We start from the raw sequence: 23,479 nt of genomic DNA, 5'->3' as shown, positions 1-23,479 counted from the left end.
AATTGAAACTGTGCTGACAAACTTGTGCAGTATCAGTGCCTTACCTTTACAGTGTTCCCAGATATCGCACAGCTGCAGTATTTTGTTTTGCACTCAGCTCTCTGTTGTTCTCACTTGTTTCTTTGTGAAAGATTATAAAATTAACTTGGATGAATGAACTTATGATTTCTTTAACCAATGTTGGGAAAAAAAAAGTCAGTATTTCAAGTGCTGATAATGTAAAATAAACTGATAATCAGTAGAAAGGGTTAAAGATGGACATGGATCAAAAGCTGGCAAATGGGACTAGATTAATTTTGGAGATCTGGTCAGCATGGGCAAGTTGGACTGAAGGGTCTGATTTTGTGTTGTACAACTGCGACTTCATTCTCTCAATTATTCAAGAAGTTGAATGCTTCGAGGAGGAAAAGGAGGATTTATGCAGAGAATGCACTTGAAATGATGATTGAGGTATATCACATTGTTTCATGACCTTTTCCTCTGGGTTCTTCAATGAACAAACTTGTTTTATTATCTGAATAACTATGTATCATGTGATTTGTTTCACACAAAATATTTTGTTAGGATCTGGTGAACTATTAAGAAGTGTTCATGTTTAAAACTTAGGCAGCGTGATTGTTAAGCAAGAAAAGGTTGGCGTTTTACTCCCACTGAATCATTGCTCTATAAAAGGTAACAAGCTTTTTATCTGTTCTGGGCACTGAATATATGGAAGTCAATTCTGAAGGAAAAAATCCTCGTCGGTAATGTTCCCACATATGTGGAGTAATTGCTTCTGGTCATTCTTCAGGTTATAGAGGCTCGGAAAGAAATGAGTTGGCCAAAGTTAGCAACATCATTTGGATGGACTATGCTCATTGGGGAAACTTGCAGGATCTGTAGAAGAAACATGTGTTTCAGAGTGTATGCAATAAACCTGAACATTGTTATTTTTTTCACAGAGTTTGTGACCCGACTGGAGCAGCAATGAAGCTCGTATTGTTTTTTAAATTTCCGAGCTTGCCAAATTATTGTTGGGAAATGTAGGTGGCTTTATCAAAGCACATTTCACACTCCCCAGCTAGGAATTTGATCCCAATTCTGTCAGTCCATCCATTCCTATGGATAACAGGTATTTTAAATGTGAGCACTCCATTTAACTATTTGAATTGAATACTTCAGTGGTTAAGTCCTCTTGGATTCTTAATTTCAAATTACTCCATGTGATTTTTTGTCCCCCCTGAATTTGCCAAGCACTGGGCAGTTGTGGAATATTCCAAATATTTACAATAGATGCATTCACACTGTTGAAGGCAATCTGGTCAATTTGAATACCATTCAGGTAGTCAACAACAATACATAAGTAACTTTATGAATTGCTTACTGTTCACCAACAACGCAAGCCAAGTATTAGTGAAACCACAGATTGATTCCCATGGATTCCCAAATCTAAACAGTGCATTCCAGATATGCTCACTATCACCATCTGGGAACAGTCTCCCAAAGTGCTTCCAGAATTTAGAAAGCACACACACTGCCCTCCAAAGATAAATCTGCTGTCACAGGCTTCACTCTTATTGTATACAATGACATGTATTGTCCAGTTCTTTAACGTGACAATTGATTTCACAAACAATTTATAAAATACTTAAAATCCTGAAGAAATGTGATGTCAGCCCTTTGTAGAAGTGAATGGAAAGTGTGATGTTTGCTTGACCTTTGGCTCTATGTATCAGGCTGAACTGAACCTTTAACAAGATGTGGGATGTTTCCCACACACTATGCTTTTTTAAACAAAGATTATGCTCTGAGATTTAAATGTTCAATCAGGTTTAATAAAAATCCTTCCAAAAATTGAGTTTGACTTCAGCTCCTTTAAAGAGACATGCTCTTGGCCTTCAATTTTGCGATATATAATCATTCTTTGGTGAAGGTGGCTGTGTGTAACACTGCAGGATGTTGGGCTGAAGTGCCTGATTGGGTGGATGAGCTTTATTACTGGTGTAACTTGGTTAATTTTGAGATGAAATATTATTTTTAGTTAAATCTTGTTTTTAAACTGAGACGTGCTTGTGTAACTCAAGTGTGGAAACTATGCTCATGTTTGCAATGAACCTTTCACTTTCAGAGATTAGTATTTTTCCGATCTGTTTTGTAAATAAAGTTCACTATAGAAAGCACAATTCTGGAGAACTGCAGGTCCAGCAGCATCTCTGAGGGGAATAAAACATTGGAAGCTCCAAGTCTCATGACCATTTTTCCGTTCAGACAAAGAGTCTCTGAAATTGAAATGTAACATTATTTTTCTCTTCACCAATGCCTTCAGAACTGCTGAGTTTCTCCAGCACTTTGTTTCTGGGATTCAGATCTCCAGCACCTGCAGTTTATTGTTTTGTTATCAATCCTATGATTTGACTTGGGGAGCGAGAGGCAGCAACTGTGATCAATTTGGATAAAACTCCCCAACCATGGAAAACAAACACATAGTTCTTTATACTTTGCAAACCATGACTGTAATTAAGAAATGCAATTAAGCTAAGTGTAAGATGGTATACCACCTGCCTTGTCTCAAACTTGCTACTCATCTTTGAGGACTAATCTGTCAGAATTGTGTTTGCTCCCTTCCTTTGAGATCACAGTCCACAAATGTCCAAGTTCCAATTCGTGGGCCGGGCCCAGGATACCACATTGCAGTGGGGTGGGGAGATTTGTGTCAGCCTGAAGTTTTGTTAATAACAATCTTGCAGGTTGAAGTTGACGGTTTTGACGAATATTGCATCTTCAAACTTGGAGGAAATCCTTCTGAATGTATTGATTAACTGGACTGAGCCTGTTTACATGCAGTCCTGTTAGTAGTGTTGTAATATTTTCAGTTAATAATCACACAACACCAGGTTATAGTCCATCAGGATTATTTGGAAACACACTAGCTTTCGGAGCACCGCTCCTTCATCAGGTGATTGTGGAGGGCACAATTCTAAGGCACAGAATTTATAGCAAAAATTTAGTGTGATGTAACTGAAATTATCCATTGAAAAATACCTTGATTGTCTGTTGAGTCTTTCATCTGTTCGAATACCATGATAGTTTCACTTCTTTCATGTGTAAATCACAAATCCTTTTTTTAATAGTTGCATCCCTGACAGTGGCCCATCAAATCACTCATTGTATTAATCACTGCACAGTCTCAACAAAGGAATGAAACTGGATGGCCCACATTACATCTACTAATGCACTGAAAAATACAACAATACAATCAGCCCTCTTGACCCTGCAACTTCTGTCTCACTGTGGGCCAACAGCAGCAGCAGAACTGTACTCCAGCCCAATCTGAAATCTCATGGCCTGGTATATCCCCATTCAACCATTAACATCAAGCCAGGGGATCAACCCTAGTTCAATGGAGAATTCCGCAGGAGCAATACCAGGCATACCTAAAAATGTCCCCAAGCTACCCAACCTGCATGCCAAACAGTGCAAGCAACACCAAATAGAACTATGTGATCCAACAACCAATGGATCAGATCGGAGCTCTGCAGTTCTGCCACACCGAGACAGGAATGGTGATGGACAATTAAACAACTCACTGAAGGAAGCATCACAAATATCCCCACCCTTACTGATGGAGGGGTCTCACACATCCGTGCAACAGACAAGACAACAGCATTTGCAACAATCTTCAGCCAGCAGTGCCAAGTGGATGAGCCTTCTTCATTGGTCCCTGACATCACACACGTGAATCAACTTGGTTGAAAACTTATTTCAAATCAGATCAAGAAATGGAGAAGTAGTATAAAGGCTGTCGGCCCTAAAAAACATTGTGGCAATAATACTGATGGCTGTGCTCCAGAAATTGCTGCTTAACAAGACAAGTCCAGCACTGTCACCTCCTGACATTGTGGAACATTTCTTAGGGATGTTCAACACATAAACGCAGGACAGAGCCAGCCCAGCCAATTTCCATCCATCAGTCGACACTCGCTCAGCAGTGAAGTGATGGAAGGTGTCATCAACAGTGCTGTCACGCAGCTGCTCAGCAATAACCTTCTGTGACACCCAGTTTGGGTTCTGCCAGGACCACTCCGTTCCTCCGTTCACAAACTGACAAACAGCTGAATTCCAGAGGTGAGGCGAGGGTGATAGCCGAGTCCGACTCCAAGACCACTAATTCGACTTCAGTGATATCACCGGACCTCACCACAGTCTCAGCTCATTTACTGAAACTCTCATTCATTCATTTTGTTAACACTAGATTTCATTATCTAAACCCAGTCCTGGCCAGCATCCCACAATCATCCTCCCTTTAATCTCCAGAATATTGAAAACTCTACCGCCCAAAAGCTCACTTGTACCAGAACTTGCTGATCCATCAAAAGGCTCCCATTTATAAGCAACAACAATTTACTTTCACACACTTTATTTAATTCCTGGCTGTAATCATTCCTATCTTCCTGCACCACACACCCTTTCATATCTCAATAACTTATTTTAGTTTAGACTCCCAATGATGTGTTTATTTGTGAGTTCAGCTGTGTGACTCTTTCTATAGATTCCAAGGCAACACGGTCTGGAATTCCCACCCTCTAAGATCTGCTTTCTTCCTTTAAGGCATTCCTGAAAAATTGCTTATTTGACAATGGTTTTGGTCACTGGACATAATATTCTCCAGCTGTGGCCTTATGTCAAAAGTTCTCAATATTTTTGTGAAATTAAAAACATGTTGATTTTTACAGATATCTTCTACTTCTCACTATCGCTGAGTGAATAATCTGTAATGTCTCTTACCCAACCATGTTGTGGGAGTGCCTTCACCATTCAAACTGCAGTTGTAAAAGGAAGTCAAACATCACCCTCTCCACAGGCAACAGGGCTTTGGCAATGATCACTGGCATCTGTAGGAGAAATACACATGATGTTTCAGGGAGTGCAATATGAATTATAGGGAATGAAAATGGTGCAGAATTTGACTGTCAGAAATGGAAGAAAAATCCACTCCCTATTGGAAAAAAGAATTCTTGACTGTCAAAGATATTGTGGAAAAAATAACCTGATAATGGAGCAGCATACGGTCAGGAGTCAGGCAGCAGTGGATAATCCATTTCCAAAAAGGTCTGTGAATGTAGTAGTAAAATACTAAATGTGGCAAAAATACACTCATGTGAGACTGAGGAAGCTAGATAATGAACAGGTGGACATCAAGGAGCCCAGAGGTGAATCAGAGCAGTGTTCACTTTTATGATCCCACAGTCAGAGATGTCTAGCACAAAAACAAACTCTTCAGTCCAACCCATCTTTGCAAACCAGATATTCTAACCTAAACTATTCCCATTTGCCAGCACTTGACTGACATCACTCTGAACCCTTCCTATTCAAATGCCTTTTAAATGTTACAATTTTGGTTGACCTTTCGGCTCCTTTTGAATTTTCCCCTCTCACCCTAAACCTATATCCTCTCGTTCTGGGTTCCACCACCCCAGGGTAAACACCTTGTCTATTTACGCTATCCATGCCCCTCACGATTTTATAAACCTCTTCAACATCACACCTCAGCCTATGACACTCCAGGGAAAATGGCCCCAGCATATTATGCCTCTCCCTGCAACTCAAATCCTCCAACCCTGGCAACATCCTTAAAAAAATCAATTCTCAAACCTTCCATGTTCCAGTGCCTCTTTCTGATAAGAGGGAGACCAGAATTCCACACAATATTCCAAAAGTGGCCGAACCAATGTCCTGTACAGCTCCTTTACTCAATGCTCTGACCAACGAAGGGAAGAATCCCAAACAATTTCTTCACTGTCCTATCTACCTGTGACTCTACTTTCAAGGAACTATGAACCTGCATTCCAAGGTCTCTTTGTTCAGCAAGACTCTCCAAGACCTTACAATTCAGTGTGAGTCCTGCTCTGATTTGCTTTTCTAAAATGCAGCATCTCACATTTATCTAAATTAAACCCTATCTGCCACTCCGCAGCCCATTGGCCCATCTGATCAATATGGGGGATTTTAACATGCAGGTAGACTGGGAGAATCAGGATGGTATCGGGCCTCAAGAAAGAGACTTTGTGGAGTGCCTCAGAGATGGATTTTTAGAGCAGCTGGTGCTGGAGCTGACCAGGGATAAGGTGATTCTGGATCTGGTATTGTGTAACGAACCAGACTTGGTCAGTGACCTCGAAGTGAAGGAGCCATTGGGAAGTAGTGACCATTATACAATAAGCTTCAATCTGCAATTTGAGAGGGAGTGGGTACAATCGGAAGTGACAATATTTCAGTTGAATAAAGGGAAATATGGAGCTATGAGGGAGCAACTGGCCAAAGTTCAATGGTTCAATACCTTAACAGGGAAGACCGTGGAGGAACAATGGCGGATATTTCTGTGTATAATGCAGAAGATGCAGGATCAGTTCATTCCTAAAAGGAAGAAAGATCCCAGGAGGAGACATGGGCGGCCGTGGCTGACGAGGGAAGTAAAGAAACATATAAAGTTAAAAGAGAAAAAGTATAACTTAGCCAAGATAAGTGGGAAAACGGAGGACTGGGAAGCTTTTAAAGAACAACAGAGGATTAGTAAGAAGGAAATACGCAGAGAAAAAATGAGGTACGAAGGTAAACTGGCCAAGAATATAAAGGAGCATAGTAAAAGCTTTTTTAGGTATGTCCAAGGCAAAAAAATGGTTAGCACAAAAATTGGGCCCTTGAAGACAGAAACAGGGGAATATATTACTGGGAACAAAGAAATGGCAGAGGAATTAAATGGGTACTTCAGATCTGTGTTCACTGGGGAAGACACAAGCAATCTCTCTGAGGTAACAGTGGCTGAAGGACCTGAACTTAAGGGAATTTATATTTGCTAGGATTTGGTTTTGGAGAGACTGTTAGGTCTGAAGGTTGATAAATCTCCGGGGCCTGATGGCCTGCATCCCAGGGTACTGGAGGAGGTGGCTCGGGAAATCGTGGATGCGCTGGTGATTATTTTCCAGAGTTCAATAGAATCGGGGTTGGTTCCTGAGGATTGGAGGGCGGCTAATGTTGTGCCACTTTTTAAGAAGGGTAGGCGGGAGAAAGCAGGAAATTATAGACCAGTTAGTCTGACCTCAGTGGTGGAAAAGATGCTGGAGTCTATTATAAAGGATGAAATTACGGCACATCTGGATAATAGTAACAGGATAGGATAGAGTCAGCATGGATTTATGAAGGGGAAATGATGCTTGACTAATCTTCTTGATTTTTTTGAGGATGTAACTCGGAAGATGGACGAGGGAGATCCAGTGGATCAGAAAGCTTTTGATAAAGTCCCAAAGAGGAAGTTAGTGAGTAAAATTAGGGCGCACGGTATTGGGGTCAAAGTACTAGATTGGATCGAGAATTGGTTGGCTAATAGGAAACAAAGGTTAGTGATTAATGGCTCCATTTCGGAATGGCAGGCAGTGACCAGTGGGGTACCGCAGGGATCCGTGCTGGGACCGCAGCTTTTAACAATATATGTAAATGATATAGAAGATGGTATCAGCAATATCATTAGCAAATTTGCTGATGATACAAAGCTGGGTGGTAGGGTGAAATGTGATGAGGATGTTAGGAGATTACAGGGTGACCTGGACAAGTTAGGTGAGTGGGCAGATGCATGGCAGATGCAGTTTAATGTGGATAAATGTCTGGTTATCCACTTTGGTGGCAAGAACAGGAAGGCAGATTACTACCTCAATGGTATCAAATTAGGTAAAGGGGCTGTTCAGAGAGAACTGGGTGTTCTTGTACACTAGTCAATGAAGGCAAGCATGCAGGTACAGCAGATCGTGAAGAAGGCTGATAGCATGCTGGCCTTCATAACAAGAGGGATTGAGTATAGAAGCAAAGAGGTGCTTCTGCAGCTGTACAGGGCCCTGGTGAGACCACACCTGGAGTACTGTGTACAGTTCTGGTCTCCAAATTTGAGGAAAGACATTCTGGCTATTGAGGGAGTGCAGCGTAGGTTCACGAGGTCAATTCCTGGAATGGCAGGATTGCCTTACACAGAAAGACTGAAGCGACTGGGCTTGTATACCCTTGAGTTTAGAAGACTGAGAGGGGATCTGATTGAAACGTATAGGATTATGAAAGGATTGGACACTCTATCAGGAGGAAACATATTTCCACTGATGGGGGAGTGCCGAACCAGAGGACACAACTTAAAAATACGGGGTAGACCATTTAGGATAGAGATGAGGAGAAACTATTTCACCCAGAGAGTGGTGGCTGTGTGGAATGCTCTGCCCCAGAGGGCAGTGGAGGCCCAGTCTCTGGATTCATTTAAGAAAGAATTGGATAGAGCTCTTAAAGATAGTGGAGTCAAGGGTTATGGAGATAAGGCTGGAACAGGATACTGATTGGGAAAGATCAGCCATGATCATATTGAATGGCGGTGCAGGCTCGAAGGGCTGAATGGCCTACTCCTGCATCTATTGTCTATTGTCTAATATCCCATTGTATTCTGAGACAACTTTTATCTCTGTCCACAATACCTCCAATTTTGGTGTCATCTGCAAACTTACGAACCGTACCGGCTCTATTCACATCCAAATCATTTAAATGGATGAAGAAACAAATCCAAGAAAACAAAACATCAATTTCTCTGGGTTTGAATGTGGTCTGTAAATCCTGTCCTTTGATTCTCTACCAGGGAGGGCTGCACATACATACCTCTGAACTTTGCCCCCAACAAAGCTGGCAGCCGCGCACGTGTCCAGTGAATCTTTGCCCCGAATAAAGATGGCAGCGATCACACAATGAGGTTATTTTCCAGTTTACTGCAAAAACAGGACTGTAAGTTTCAAATTTGTATTTTCCGATGTGCACCAAATGTTTGTAAAGCCTCTCAGCCCATACCAACACCATTTCTGTCCAACTTCCTGCTGTTTATTTCTTTCCTTACCAAAAGCTCTCCATCTACACGTACCGCACATCCGCGCCCACGATGAGGATGATCACGTGGTATAGTCTAGTCCCGTCCTTCATTTACTCTGATTGGTCGGAGGACCAAATGCCCCGCCAGGTCCTCCAGCTGTGCCCCTGCCTTTCCATTGGTCTTCTGCTGACATCAACCACCAGGGGCCCCATTGTTGCCTGGAGCATGCACACTGCTTCGTGGCTTTTGTTGCTGTTTATCAGTTACAAGAGTGAGACACAAAGTTAAAAATCACACAACCACCTGATGAAGAAGCTGCAAAGCTAGTCCTTCCAAATAAACCTGTTGGACTATAACCTGGTGTTCTGTGAATTTCAATTTTGTCCATCCTAATCTAACACCAGCACCTGAAAGTCAAGAGTGTGGGAAGAATGCAAAATATAACAAAAGAACTAGGAACAGGAGAAGGCCGTCCTGCCCTTTGAGCTTGCTCTGCCATTCATTAAGATCATGGCTGATCATTTTGTGGACGCAGAACCATTTACAAATGTTCTCACCATATCCCTTAATTAATTAATTAATTCTTTTTTAAAAAGCTACCTTAGCTTTAAAAACGTTTACTGAACTAGCATCAACTACTTCCCTGGGCAATGAATTCCACAGAGGTCAAGAAGTTCTTCTCAATTCAGTCCTAAATTTGCTGCCTCTAGTCTTATAGTGATGCCCTCTTGTCCTAGCTTCACCTGCCAGTGGAAACATTCCCTCTACTTCTGTTTTATCCATTCCATTCATTATTTTATATGTTTCCCATTCTTCTGATTTCCAATGAATATAATCCCAATCTACTCAGTCTCTGTTAAGCCAACCCCCTCAACTCCGGAATCAACCTAGTTAACCTCCTCTGCACCCCCTCTAGTGCCGGTACATCCTTGAGCAAGTAAGGAGACAGAAACTGCATGCAGTACTCCAGATGTGTCCTCACCAGCACCCAATACTGCTGGAACATAACCTCTGCTTTTAAACACAATCCCTTCAGCAATGAAGGCCAACATTCCATTTGCTTTCTGAGTTGATTGTTGTACCTGGTGACCAACCTTCATGCAGAAGGTTACTCAGGTGCCCCTGCATAGCAAATGTTGCAACTTTTTAAAATTTAAGTAATAATCTCTTTTTTAATGTTACTCCAACCAAACAGTATGACTTTACATTTATGAACATTATATTCCAAATGCCAGACCATTGCCCACTCACTCAATGTGTTAATGTTCCTCTGCAAAGTTTCACAGTCCTCCACACACTTTGTTCTGTTACTCATCTTAGTCTAAGATGCAAACTTTGACACCCTACATGTGGTCCCCAACTCCAAATCATCAGGATCAATTCTAAATAATCGCAGACCCAAAACTGATCCATGAGGCAAACTATTAGTCACTGATTGCCAGCCGGAATAGTACTCATTTATCCCCACACTTTGCTTCCTGTTAGTCAACCAATCTTCTATCCATGCTAATACTCTACTCCTAACACCATGCACCTTTATATTATGCAACTGCCTCTTGCACAGCACCTTGTTGAAGGCCTTTTGGAAATCTGGGTACACCGCATCCACTGGGTCCTTGTTGTCCACCTTGCTCGAAATGTCTTCATAGAATTCCAAAAGATTTGTGAAGCATGACCTGCCCTACATGAACCCACGCTCTGTTGTCCAATGGGACAATTGCTATTAAGATTCCCTGTTATTTCTTCCTTGATAATAGACCCAAGCATCTTTCCCACTACAGAGAATAAGCTAACTGGTGTATAATTCCCCACCTTTTGTCCACCTCCTTTTTAAAAACGTGCCGTCACTTTTGCTGCTTTCCAATCTGCTGGGACTGCCACAGAGTCCAGTCAATTTTGGAAAATTACTGCCAGTGCATTTGCTATTTCTCCTGGCATCTCCTTTAGTACCCTGGGATGCATTCCATCAGGGTCAGAAGACTTTTCTGTCATTAGCTCAATTAACTCCAACAGTCCAACACTAGCTGTTCCGTAATAATGACAGTTTCCAAATCCTCACCTATCTTTGTCTCTTTGCTAATTATTGGCAAGATATTAGTGTCCTCCACTGTGATATCCCATAATTAAATGTTCCTTCTCATTTTCCAAAGGACCAACATTTACTTTAGCCACTCTTTTCTCATTCAATATAAAATTTTGTTTTCTGTCTTTATAGTCTGTGCTAGTTTTTTTTCTCATGTTCTATCTTACTTTTCTTTATAGCTCTTCTGTGGCTTTCTGTTGACCTTTATAGTTTTCCCAGTTCTAGTTTCAGGCTGTTTTTGGCCACTTTGCATGCCTTCTCTTTCAATTTGATTGCTTTCCGTAGATACCCATCACAGAGTATGCCTTTTCTTACAGTCCTTCCTTTTCACTGAAATATATCATTGCTGAGCACTTTGTAAAGTGCCTCTGAAAATCTTCCACTGCTCATCAACTGTCCCACCATAAAATCTTTGTTTCCAGTCTACTTTATCCAGGTTCTCCCTCATTCTATTGTAGTTCCCTGTTTTGAAGCACAGGACCCAGGTGTTAGATTTTATCTTCACATTCTCCATATGTATTCTAAATTCAACCATACAGTGATCACTTCTTTCAAGAGGATCCCTAACTCTGAGGTCATTAATTATTCCTGTCTCATTGCACAGGGCCAGATACTGGATAGATTGCTCCCTTGTCAGTTCCATTTCATACTGTTCAAGAAAACTATCATGGATACACTTAATAAACTCAAGGCTACCCTGACTGAGCTGGTTCGACCAAACTACATGTAGATTAAAATCACCCATGATAATAGCTGTACCATTTTACCGGCAATAGTTATTTCTTTGTTTATTGCCCATCCCAATGTGATGTTATTATTTGGTGGCCTGCACACAACATCTGTCAGTGACTTTCTTGTTGGAATTTTGAATGCATCATTCCAGTTTCTCCGAATGTACAGCAATAACAACAACTATTTGCATTGAATGGAATCTTTTACAATGGCAAATCTCCCAAGGTGCTTCATGGATGATCAAAATATTGATTAAAGAGAATGATTTTAAAATACATCTTAAAAGGAGGATAGAGAAGGTGAGGGAGGGTATTCCATAGACTTCTGCCCTTGACAGCACCATTCGTGGAGTGATGCAAGTGGGATGGGTTGGAAAGGGAATGTGCAAAGGGGAAATGGAGGGGCACAGACAGAGCATAAGGTCTTAAGGACAGAGGAGGTTCCAGACTGAGTCTCTCTGTCACAGAGTATGGCTGCCTCATGGAGTTTGAAGCTCTGCAATGGGTCCATGCATGTCACGTTAGTCGAGGAGTGTATAACGGTGGCTGAGAGAACTTTTGATGAGGATTAGTCTCCTGAGGTAGTGTGGGCTGAGGTTAGAAACAGAAGAGGAGAGGTCACACTGCTTGGAATTTATTTTATATATAGGCCTCTGCAGAGTTCCAGGGAGGTGGAAGAGAGGATTAGCAAAATTATTCTGGATAGGAGTGAAAGTAACAGGGTGGTCAACATGAGGGACTTTAACTTCCCCAAAATTGACTGGACATGTTATTAATCTAATACGTTGGATGGATCGGTTTTTATCTAATGTGTACAGGAGGGTTTCCTGACACAGTATGTTGAAGGGCCGACAAGAGGGGAGGCCACATTGGATCTGGTCCTTGGTAATGAACCAGACTAGGTGTTTGATTTAGTTGTAGGTGAGCACTTTGGAGAGAGTGACCATAATTCAGTTAAGTTTAGTTTAGTGATGGAAAGGAATTAGTACATGCCACAGGTCAAGAGTTATTGATCGGGCAAGGGCAATTATAATGCTATTAGGCAAGAATTAGATGCACAGAATGGGGTAGCAAAATACAGGGAATTCAGACAATGGAAATGTGGAGTTGGTTTAAGGAACAGATATTGCATGTCCTTGATAGGTATGTCCCTGTCAGGCAGGAGGAAGTGATAAGGTAAGGGAACCTTGGTTTACTGTGGAAACTGCATCTCTTGTTACGAAGAAGAAGGAAGCTTTTAAGTGTTGATGAGGCAAGATGGTTCAGATGAGGAGATGGAGAATTACAGATCAGCTGAGAAGGATTTAAAGAGAGAGTTAAAAAGAGCAAAGAGAGGACACGACCAGTCTTTAACACATAGAATAAAGGAGAACCCTAGAGCTTTCTATAGGTATGTGAGGAATAAAAAGATGATTAGGGTAGGAATAGGGCCAATCACAGACAGAATGGGAAGGTGAGTGTTGACCCTGTGGAGATCGGAGAGATGCTAAATGAACATTTCTCATCAGTTTTCACTCAGGAAAGGAGAATATTGTAGAGGAGGAGAATGAGGTGTGAGATATTAGACTAGAAATCATCAAGGTTAGTTACGAACAGGTGTTATCAATGATGGAAGGAGTGAAAATAGACAAGTCCTCTGGGCTGGATGGGATTTATCCGACGATTCTCTGAAAAGCTAGGGAGAAGGTAGCATAGCCTTTGGCTTAGATATTTGAGTTGTCATTGTCTGCAGATTTCGTACCAGAGCAGTGGAAGATTGCAAATGTTGTGTCCTTGTTCAAGAAGGTCAGGAGAGATGATCCAGGTAATTATAGACCAGTGAGCCTTACTTCTGTTGTAGGAAAGGTTTAGGAAAGGATTATAAGATTTAAAATCATCTGGCAAACATCAATTTGATTTCAGATAGTCAACTTGGTTTTGTCAAGGGCAGGTCATGTCTCACAAACCTCTGAGTTTTTTGAGATGGTCACCAAGCTTGTAGATAAGGGTAGGGCATTTGACGTGGTATACATGGACAAAAGTAAAGCCTTTGACAAGGTTCCACATGGTAGGCTGTTGGAGAAAATGCAGAGGCATAGAAACAAGTCTCACTACGAGAGCAGATTTGTTCAAGCAAATTCGAAGGCAGGTTTGCAGATGGGAAAGCAAGCAAGAAAGCTCCGTTCTTGTCCATGTAAAATTCTGCAGTTGAATAACAAAGCAGTTTCTGCCCAGTTTCAAACTGGGGACCTTTCGCGTATGAGGCAAACGTGATGAGTCCAGTTACTGGTCATGTGCCACCAGGATCTGTTTTGGGACCACTGCAGGTATAGGTGAATGGATTAGGAAATTTGCAGATGACACTAAAGTCAGTGTAGTAGTGGACAATGTGGAAGAATGTTACAGGTTGCAAGCGGACTTGGATAAACTGCAGAATTGGGCTGAGAGGTGGCAAATATAGAGTTCAATGCAACTAAATGTGAGGTGATGCACTTTGAGAAGAATATCAGGAAGGCTGAATACTGGGTCAATGGAAAAAATCTTGGTAGTGTGGTGTGCAGAGGGATCTTTGAGTCCATGTACATAGATCCCTGAAAGTTGCCACCCAGGTTGATAGCGCTGTTAAGGCGGTAAACGGTGTGTTCGGCTTCATTCATGGAGGGATTGAAATACCATACTGCAAGTATACAAAATGCTGGTGCAGCTACACTTGGAATATTGTGTTCAGTTCTGGTGCCCATATTTCGGGAAGGATCTGGAAACATTAGAAAATGTGCAGAGGAGATTTACCAGAACATTGCCTGGTCTGGAGAGAAGGTCTTGTGAGGAAAGGCTGAGAGACTTGAAACTCTTCTCATTGGCAAGAACAAGGCGAGAGGGGATTTGATAGAGATATACAAGATGATCAGAGGATTAGAAAGGTAGGCAATGGAGGTATTTTTCCTAGGATGATGACGTCAGCATGGGGGGAATGGGGGTGGAACCCTGCTCATGACTCCACCTCCATTTCCCCCACTCCATTTACAGGCTCCGCCCCTACTCCCAGCTCCACACTCACACCAGATCCCAGCTCCCAGACCTGCCGAGTTTTCACCATCCCTCCAGACCTTCCCCTCACTGGGGACGAACGATCAGATCTTAGCAAAGGACTCATCTTCATCCCCCTCCGTCCACTCATCAATGAATTTAATACATGCCGTGACATTGAACAATTCTTCTGTTGCCTCCGCCTCCGAGCTTACTTTCACAATCAAGACTCCGGCCCACCTTCCGAGGACCCCTTTGCCCATGTCCAACACACTGCATCCACCTGGACACCTCGCGCTGGCCTATTACCTGCCCTCGACCTCTTCATTTCCAACTGCCGCCGGGACATTAACCGCCTCAACCTGTCATCCCCCCTCCCCCACTAAAACCTCTCACTCTCACAACGCGCAGCCCTCCAATCCTTTTGCTCTAATCCCAACCTCACCATCAAGCCAGCAGATAAAGGGGGCGCAGTGGTAGTCTGGCACACTAACCTTTACACCGCTGAACCAAACGCCAACTCGAGGACACCTCTTCCTCCTGCCCCCTCGACCATGACCCCACACCCCCATCACCAAACCATCATCTCCCAGACCATGCAGAACCTTATCGCCTCAGGAAATCTCCCACCCACAGCTTCCAACCTCACAGTCCGGGAACCCCGCACTGCCCGGTTCCACCTCCTTCCCAAGATCCACAAGCCTGACCACCCTGGCCGACCCATTGTCTCAACATGCTCCTGCCCCACTGAACTCATCTCTACCTACCACGACACTGTCCTATCCCCCTAGTCTAGGAACTCCCCACATACATTCGAGACACCACCCACGCCCTCCACCTCCTCCAAGACTTCAGTTCCCCCGGCCCCTAATGCCTCATCTTCACCATGGATATCCAATCCCTCTACACCTCGATCCGCCATGACCAGGGCCTCCAAGCCCTCCATTTTTTCCTCTCCCGACTTCCCCAACAGTACCCTTACACCAACACTCTCATTCATTTGGCTGAACTGGTCCTCACCCTTAACAAGTTCTCCTTTGAATTCTCTCACTTCATCCAGAACAAGAGGGTAGCCATTGGAACACGTAAGGTCCCCAGCTATGCCTGTCTCTTTGTTGGCTATGTAGAACAGTTGATCTTCCATAGTTACACCAGCACCACTCCCCACCTCTTCCTCCGCTACATTGATGACCGCATTGGTGCCACCTCGTGTTCCTGCGAGGAGGTTGAGCAATTCATCAACTTCACCAACACATTCCACCCTGACCTTAAATTTACCTGGACCATCTCTGACACCACCCTCCCCTTCCTACACCTCTCCATCTCCATTAATAATGATCGACTTGACACTGATATTTTTTACAAACCCACCGACTCCCACAGCTACCTGGATTACACCTGTTCCCACCCTACCTCTTGCAAAAATGCCATCCGGTATTCCCAATTCCTCCGCCTCTGCTGTATCTGCTCCCAGGAGGATCAGTTTCACCACACAACACACCAGGTGGCCTCCTTCTTTAGAGACCACAATTTCCCTTCCCACATGGTTAAAGATGCCCTCCAATGCATCTCGTCCACAACCCACACCTCTGCACTCAGACCCCACCCCTTCAAACATAACAAGGACAAAACGCCCCTGGTGCTCACCTTCCACCCTACCAACCTTCGCATAAACGAAATCATCCGCCGACATTTCTGCCACCTCAAAACAGACTCCACCACCAGGGATATATTTCCCTCCCCACCCCTTTCTGACTTCCGCAAAGACCGTTCCCTCCATGACTACCTGGTCAGGTCCACGCCCCCCCACTACCCACACTCCCAATCTGGCACCTTCCCCTGCCACTGCAGGAATTGCAAAACCTGCGCCCACACTACCTCCCTCACCTCTATCCAAGGCCCTAAAGGAGCCTTCCAATTACCTCAAAGTTTTGCCTGCACATCCAGTAATATCATTTATTGTATCCGTTGCTCCCGATGCGGTCTCCTCTACATTGGGGAGACTGGACACCTCCGAGCAGAGCACTTTAGGGAATATCTTCGGGACACCTGCACCTCTCAGGCCTCTCGATCCAAGATTCGGGATAGTTTCAAGATATCACAAGGCATCGACTCTAACTTCCCTTGTCCCTGAGCCTGCTGAGTCACGCCTGAATCAACTCTGCAATTGAGAGGAAGGGGCTGGACTGGAGGACCGAGCAGCGGCCGGTCCGCCAACCAGAGTGAGTGAGGAGCGGGACCAAAGCATTCTCGGGGTTGAACGCTTCAGGATTGGTCAGAAAGCAAACTATTTTGCAGAATTGATCATCCTCACGACACAGTGGAGCATGACACCTCTCCCATGAATCAATGTGAGATTTTTAAGAAATAGTTGAGATGTGAATCTGATAACGTACATTAGGGAGATTTAAACAATCCTGAGAGAAACACATGGGTGATTTTGAAATAGTGTAGGGGGACGAGCTGAGAATAATTCACAGGTCGGTTTACACAAGTCGAGTAAGAAACTTATTTTGAAACTCCCAGAACAATTGGTAATTTACATATCTGGCTAGCATGGTTAAATTGGATCGATCAATCTATTTGCATATAAACCACTCAATGATTGCAACTCGACAGAGCATTTGTTAATGACTAATATTTCACCCATGATCCTGTGCAGTTATGAATATTGTGGATAAAGTCACTGGCAATCTCAGACGCACGCGCAGTTTGGTTTCCATACAGAGCATGCGCACTGTCACATTGATCAGGTCTCTGAGAAAGATAGACATGGAGCTGCTTTCTCCGGCAGCGGCTGCGATCAGCTTCAGAGAGCGGCGCTCAGAGCCAGTGTGTGGGAGCCAAGCTGGGAGAAAGGAGCGGAGAGATTTCACAAGTCCTGGAATCAGGTTAAAAATAACTCGAAAAAGACCCTCCAGGCCCGGGTAAGGAGGTGGCGGTCTCTGATCAGGGAAGGGGCCCAGAGTCACGGCCGCCATTTGTTTGAGGGAAGAGTGAGCGCTAATGGCCGCCATCTTGAGAAGGTCAAGGTGCAGGAGGGCGGGGCTCCCGGGGTCTGTAGACCAATCAGAGGAAAGGGAAGACCCATTGTTATTGATTAATTCCACGAACACAGCGTCACTGGGCGATCCTGCAGGAATATCCTCTCTCAGTCCTGCTGGGATGTTTCACCCCATCAGAACCAGCAGCTCTCCTCCTCTCTCAGCTCCCCTTCTGTCCTTCCTGCAGCATCTGTCCCCTGGAACATTGAGCTGCCTGTCCTGTCCCTCCCTCAGCTGTGTTTCTGTAATACCTGTGATATCCCAGTCCCACCTGAGATTACTTCACTAAAGACAGGAATGCACCCGATGGATTTTTCTTTACATCAGCAATTGTTTAATACTCACTTACAGGTTTTTAATTACATCATTTTTGAAGCATTTACTTCACATTCAACCATTTGCAATGGTGGGATTTGAACCTGTGTCCAGAGAACACTTGCTGAGTTTCTGGATAAATTCTCACACAATAATGCCACTAGGCCTTCACTTCACCTGCTCACAGTTTGTATATCCCAGTGCAACATGAATCAAAACTCTTTCTTCCTGCACAATTGTTTGAGCCGGCACTCTGGTGATGTGACTCAGTACCTCTCCATGTGGTATCCCTCACTGTGTGTGTCTAATTGCAGCCTCTGTCAGCGTCTCTCACTTTTGAAGCTACTCCAGATCATAAGCCAACAGAATTCTCCACTCCAGAGAGATGAGGCAACACAGGTCAGGATTTTCCAGATCTCTGTGGGCTCAGTGCCATTCTGTATGTGTAACCTTCAAAGCATTCGTCTAATTTCCCATTTTGCCTATTTCTGTGTCTTCTACAGGTACCCATGGTGTTCTTGACTCAATAGACTGGCCAACGACTGGTTGGGACGATGGTTGGTCAGCCAGAAAGACAAAGTCAGGGAGGTCGGGAGTCTTCAATAAATCCTGCTGCCAGGTAAGATCATTCCAGTGCACAGAGCAGAGGGATCCAAACATCAGCTAACAAGACATGACATAGAGAAAGTGCTGCAGGGGGAGCACAGTACAGACACACCCCAGGCTCAATCACCACGCCTGCTGCAAGTTTTGTTGTAATGAGACAGCATCGAGAGTTCCCAGTTATCAGTCCAGGCCTGTGCTTTCTTAGGGAGCATCAGAACAACTGAGGGGAAAGCAGGCCTCCCACGAGAGAGTGGTAATGCTGCCTGGGATCTTTCTGTTCCCTATTCCCTCTCCAACACTGTATCTATGGCTTGTATTGATGACCAGTGCCTTTAATCATTCTAACTTCTATAGCAGTTCATGTTCTGTCATGTCCTCCCCTCTCACCAATTATTTCACATATTTGAAACCTCTAATCCAGATGACCATTCGTATCGCTGTAACTTGCTTCAGTCTCTACAACATGCCTTGTCTCGATAGTCTCCTCCTCCATGAACTGGAGACATCGGGTCTGTTTCTGTGCTGCATGACTTTTCGGCTGAGATTTCCTAAATGGAATGAGTCAGAATTGCCTGTGTTTGGCCCATATCCCTTCAAACCTTCTCCTCTCCATGTACCTGCCCGAGTGTCTTTTCCGTGTTGTAATTGTACTTATTTTCACCATTTCCTCTGGCAGTCCATTCCATCCATGCACCATCCTCTGTGGATAATGTTGCCCCTCAGCTCCCTCTTTAAATCCTTGTTCTCTTACCTCACGTTTATGCCTCTAGCTTTGGACTCACCTACCCTTGGCAATTTACCTTACTTAGACTATACATAGTTTCATAAACCTTTATAAGGTCACCCCGTGGCCTCCTCTGCCCAGGAGAAATATTGACGACAGTGTTACCAATATCTCCAACTCATGTTCTCAATGCTCTGACCAATGAAGACAAGTGTGCCAATTGCCGCTTTCAACACCCTGTCGCCCTGTGATGCCAGTCCAAGGAACAATGTAACTGCACCCCCTGGTGTCTCTTTTTTTCTAAAATACTGCCCAGGGCCCAACCATTACCCGTGTTAGTCCTCCCTGGTTTGTCTGAACTAAATCCAATACCTGAATTAAATTCCATCTTTCATTCCTTGGCCCAGTTGATTAACATCCCCTTCGATAACTATATTCTCTGCCCACTCTTCCACTAATCTTGGTATCCATAAACATACTAACAGGGACACCTATATTTTCACTCTAGTTGTTTATGTAAGTGGTGCACAACAGTGGTCCCAGCACCAGTCCTTACAGCACACCGCTGGTCAGAGGCCCCAGTCTGAACAACAACCCTCTCCCCCCACCCTCTGTCTCCCACTGTCATCCCATTTTGTATCCAGTTGGCTAGCTCTCCCTGATCCCTTGTGATCTAACCTTACTAACCAATGTATCATGTTACACCCTGAACAAGGGTTTGCAGAAGCCAGAAACAACGTCTGTTGCTCTGCCTTCATCTATCTTTTTGGTCACATCTTGAGCAAACTCCAGTCAAGTTTGTGGGACATGTTATCCCACGCACAAAGCCATGCTGGCTGTCTGTAATTAGGCCTTGTCTTTCCAAGGCCTACCTCTCAGAATGACCTCGAACAACTGACCCACCCTGATGTCTCGCTCATCAGTCTGTAGTTCCCTGGCTTTCTCTTGTAGCCTTTCTTAATTAATGACAAAAGATTATATTCATAGTCGGAGTCATACCGCACTGTTCAGTTAACGCTAACCATACTCTAAAACGGATCTCATCCCACCTGCCTGTTCCTGGGTCATATCCCTTCAAACCTTTCCTATTCCTGTACTAATCCAAATGTCTTTTGAACATTGTAATTGTCCCCATGTTCACCCCTTCCTTAGGAAGTTCATTTCACACACAACCCACCCTCTGTGTAACAATGTGCCTCATGTCTTTTTTTTAAAATGTCTCTCCTCTAAACTTAAAAATGTAGTGCCTTGTCTTGAAACTCCCCTGTCCAAGGGGAAATATAACTCCCATTAACTCTATCGATCCCCTCATGATTTTATAAACTTCTATGTGGTCATCTGTCAACATTCAGGTTTCAGTGAAAAATACCAACCTATTCAGCCTTTCTTTATACTGAAGCCTTTTGTACCCAGCCACATCCCAGTAAACCTCCTCTCAACCCTTTCCAACTTAATAATATCCTTCCTATAACTGGGCGACCAGAACTGGACACAGTATTCCAGAAGAGGACTCACCAATGGCCTGTATAATCTCAATGCGACTTCCCAACTCCGATATCCAAAGGACTGAGCAATGAAAGCAAGTGAGGCCAGCACCTTTTTTTAAACTATCCTGTCTCTCCATGTTGCAAACTTCAAAGAATTATGTAGCTGAACCCTGAGTTCTCTCTGTTCTACAACACTACCGAAGGTTTTGCCATTAATTGTATAAGTCCTGCATGTGTTTGTTGTACCAAATGCATTTCCTCGCATTTATTCAGATTGAACTCCATCTCCAGTTTTTCAGCCATTCACACATTTCATCAGGATCCCTTTGTAATCTCAGAAAACCTTCTTCACGCTCCACAATGCCACCCTCCAGTCTATCAGCCTATCACACATAGCTCTCTATGGTACAAATATATCTGCTAGGGGGCCTACAATTTCTTCACCAGCTTCCCACAATGTCCTGAGATCCATTTGATCAGGTCCTGGGGATTTATCTACCTTTGTGTTTTAAAACCTTGAGCACCTCCTTTTCTATAATGTGGACTCATTTCAAGACATTGAGTCATAGAGATGTACAGCACGAAACAGGCCCTTCGGACCAACTCCTGCATGACATTTCTAGTCACATTTGCCACAATTTTGCCAATATCCCCATAAACCTTTGCTATTCATACACCCATCCACATGCCTTTTAAATGTATTTCTATCAGCCTCCACTATTTGCTCTGGCAGCTTATTCCATCCACTCTGCGGGAGCCAGTTGTCCTTTAGACCCCTTTGAAAAGTTTCCCTCGCCTGGGGAAATGACCTTGTCTATTGACCCTGTCGATGCCCACCATGATTTTAAACACCTTTTATCGGTTCACTCCTCAGCCTCCCATGTTCAACTGAAAACAGCCCCAGCCTATTCAGGCTTTTCCCTGAAGCACAAACCCTCCAACCCTGGCAACATCTTTGGTCATTTCTTCTGAACCCTTTCATGTTCCACGATATCCTTCCTGTGGCATTGAGACCAGAATTACACACAGTATTCCAATAGTGGTCAGGCCAAACACTGTTTAGTTCCCCGAGCCCCCCAGTCTTTATCCACAGTAAGTTCCAAAGTGAAATATTTGTTTTGGATCTTGTCGTTTCACACATCGTTGCCTTCATTGATCATTAAGGAGACCGGGTTTGTCCCGAGCTCTTCTTTTGCTCTTAATACACTTGTAGAGTCTCTTTGGATTCTCCTTAACTTTCTCTGCCAAAGCGATCTCGTGTCCCCTTTTTACATTCCTGATTTCCATCCTAAGTGTATTCCTACAGCCCCGATGCTCCTGAAGGGATTCCCTTGAGTCAGCCAGTTATATCTGACATGTGACCCCTTTTTTTCCTTGACCACAGCCTCGAAACTCAGCCAGTGTTTCCTAATTCAGTCAGCATTGAGCTGCACACTAACAGGAACATGCTGGCGCTGAACGCTCCTTTTATCTCGGTTTTAAAATATTCCTACTTGCCAGACTTCCCTTTATCTGCAAATAGCCTTCCCAGATCTACTTTAAAAATTCCTGTCTAATACTATCTTGCTCCATTGAATAACTTTAACTTGTGGACCAGGCCTGTCCTTTTCCATCGCTATTTTCAAACTAATACAATTGTGGTAACTTTCCAAAGTGCTCCCCCACTAACACCTCAGTCCTGTTCCCGACCTTGTTTCCCAAGGGGAGGTCAGGTTTATCCCCATTCTCCAGTTGGGCCATTTACATAATGACTGGGAGTTTTCGGAACACACTAAACAAATTCCTTCCATCCAAATGCTTAACTTAGTAGCAATCCCAGTCCAGGTTTGGAACGGTTAAGATCCCCTATCATTACAACCCTATTATTCTAAGAGATATCTGAAATCTCCTGACATATTTGCTCCTCCATCTCCCGTTGCCTATCGCTGTAGTCTGACCGTAGAAAACTAATGACCAATTTTTATTTCTCGGTTCCACTAATATCGTTTAACTGGGCGATCCTACATGAATCCTCCCTCTAGGTACTGCTGGGATGTTTCCCCCAATCAAACCCACCCGCTCTCCTCCTGTTTTCCCTCCTGTTCTATCCTTCCTGAAGTATCTGTCTCCGGAACATTGAGCTGCTGCTCCTGTTGCTCCCTCAGCTGTGTTTCTGTAATATCTATGGGATCCCAATCCCATGTTCCCATCCATGTTCTGGGTTCATCTGCCTTATCTGTCTGGCCCTTTGTATTGAAATAACTGCAGTTTAATCCCCCAGTTTTCCCTCATTGTCTGCTATGTCCTTGCCCTCCCTTGTCTCCTTATATTCCTCTCTTCAACATTTGTGCCAGCCTCAACTTTCTTTCTGACCTTACGACTCTTTGGGGTCACCCAGCCCTGCCAGACGAGTTTAAATCCTCTCGAGCAGCTCCAGCAACGTTCCCCACCAGGATGTGGGTCCCCCTCCTGTTCCCAGTTCAGGTGTATTCCCCACCCTGTCTACCTGTGCTGACACCTTCAGACATCCAGGGACTTGCCCACCAAGGTCCCTGTATTCCTCAGTTCTCCAGGAGGACCTACCATTCATGATGTATACCCTTCGCTTATGAGACTTCCCACTGTGCATTACCTCACA

General features: G+C 43.9%; 1 long non-coding RNA gene across 3 annotated transcripts in view; it reads right to left on the bottom strand.

Moving 5' to 3' along the window:
- Nucleotides 1–16,847, bottom strand: part of LOC140472033 (uncharacterized) — a 45,770-nt gene extending 28,923 nt beyond the window's left edge. Inside the window, exons 1-3 of one of the 3 annotated variants that reach the window (XR_011957347.1) lie at nt 8,894–9,114; nt 8,662–8,768; nt 4,765–4,871 (exon numbers count right to left, since the gene is read on the bottom strand). This is a non-coding gene — a long non-coding RNA (uncharacterized lncRNA). Of the gene's footprint in view, nt 1–4,764; nt 4,872–8,661; nt 9,115–16,608 lie in introns of those variants that run through there. The other 2 variants (XR_011957348.1, XR_011957346.1) reach the window with 2 other exon arrangements.
- Between the last annotated feature and the right edge of the window lie 6,632 nt (nt 16,848–23,479).

The sequence above is a fragment of the Chiloscyllium punctatum genome, unplaced genomic scaffold, assembly GCF_047496795.1.
Source record: "Chiloscyllium punctatum isolate Juve2018m unplaced genomic scaffold, sChiPun1.3 scaffold_225, whole genome shotgun sequence".
NCBI classification, from domain to species: domain Eukaryota; kingdom Metazoa; phylum Chordata; class Chondrichthyes; order Orectolobiformes; family Hemiscylliidae; genus Chiloscyllium; species Chiloscyllium punctatum.
The sequence above is the reverse complement of the archived record's forward strand: the minus strand, read 5'-3'. Positions and strand labels throughout refer to the sequence as shown.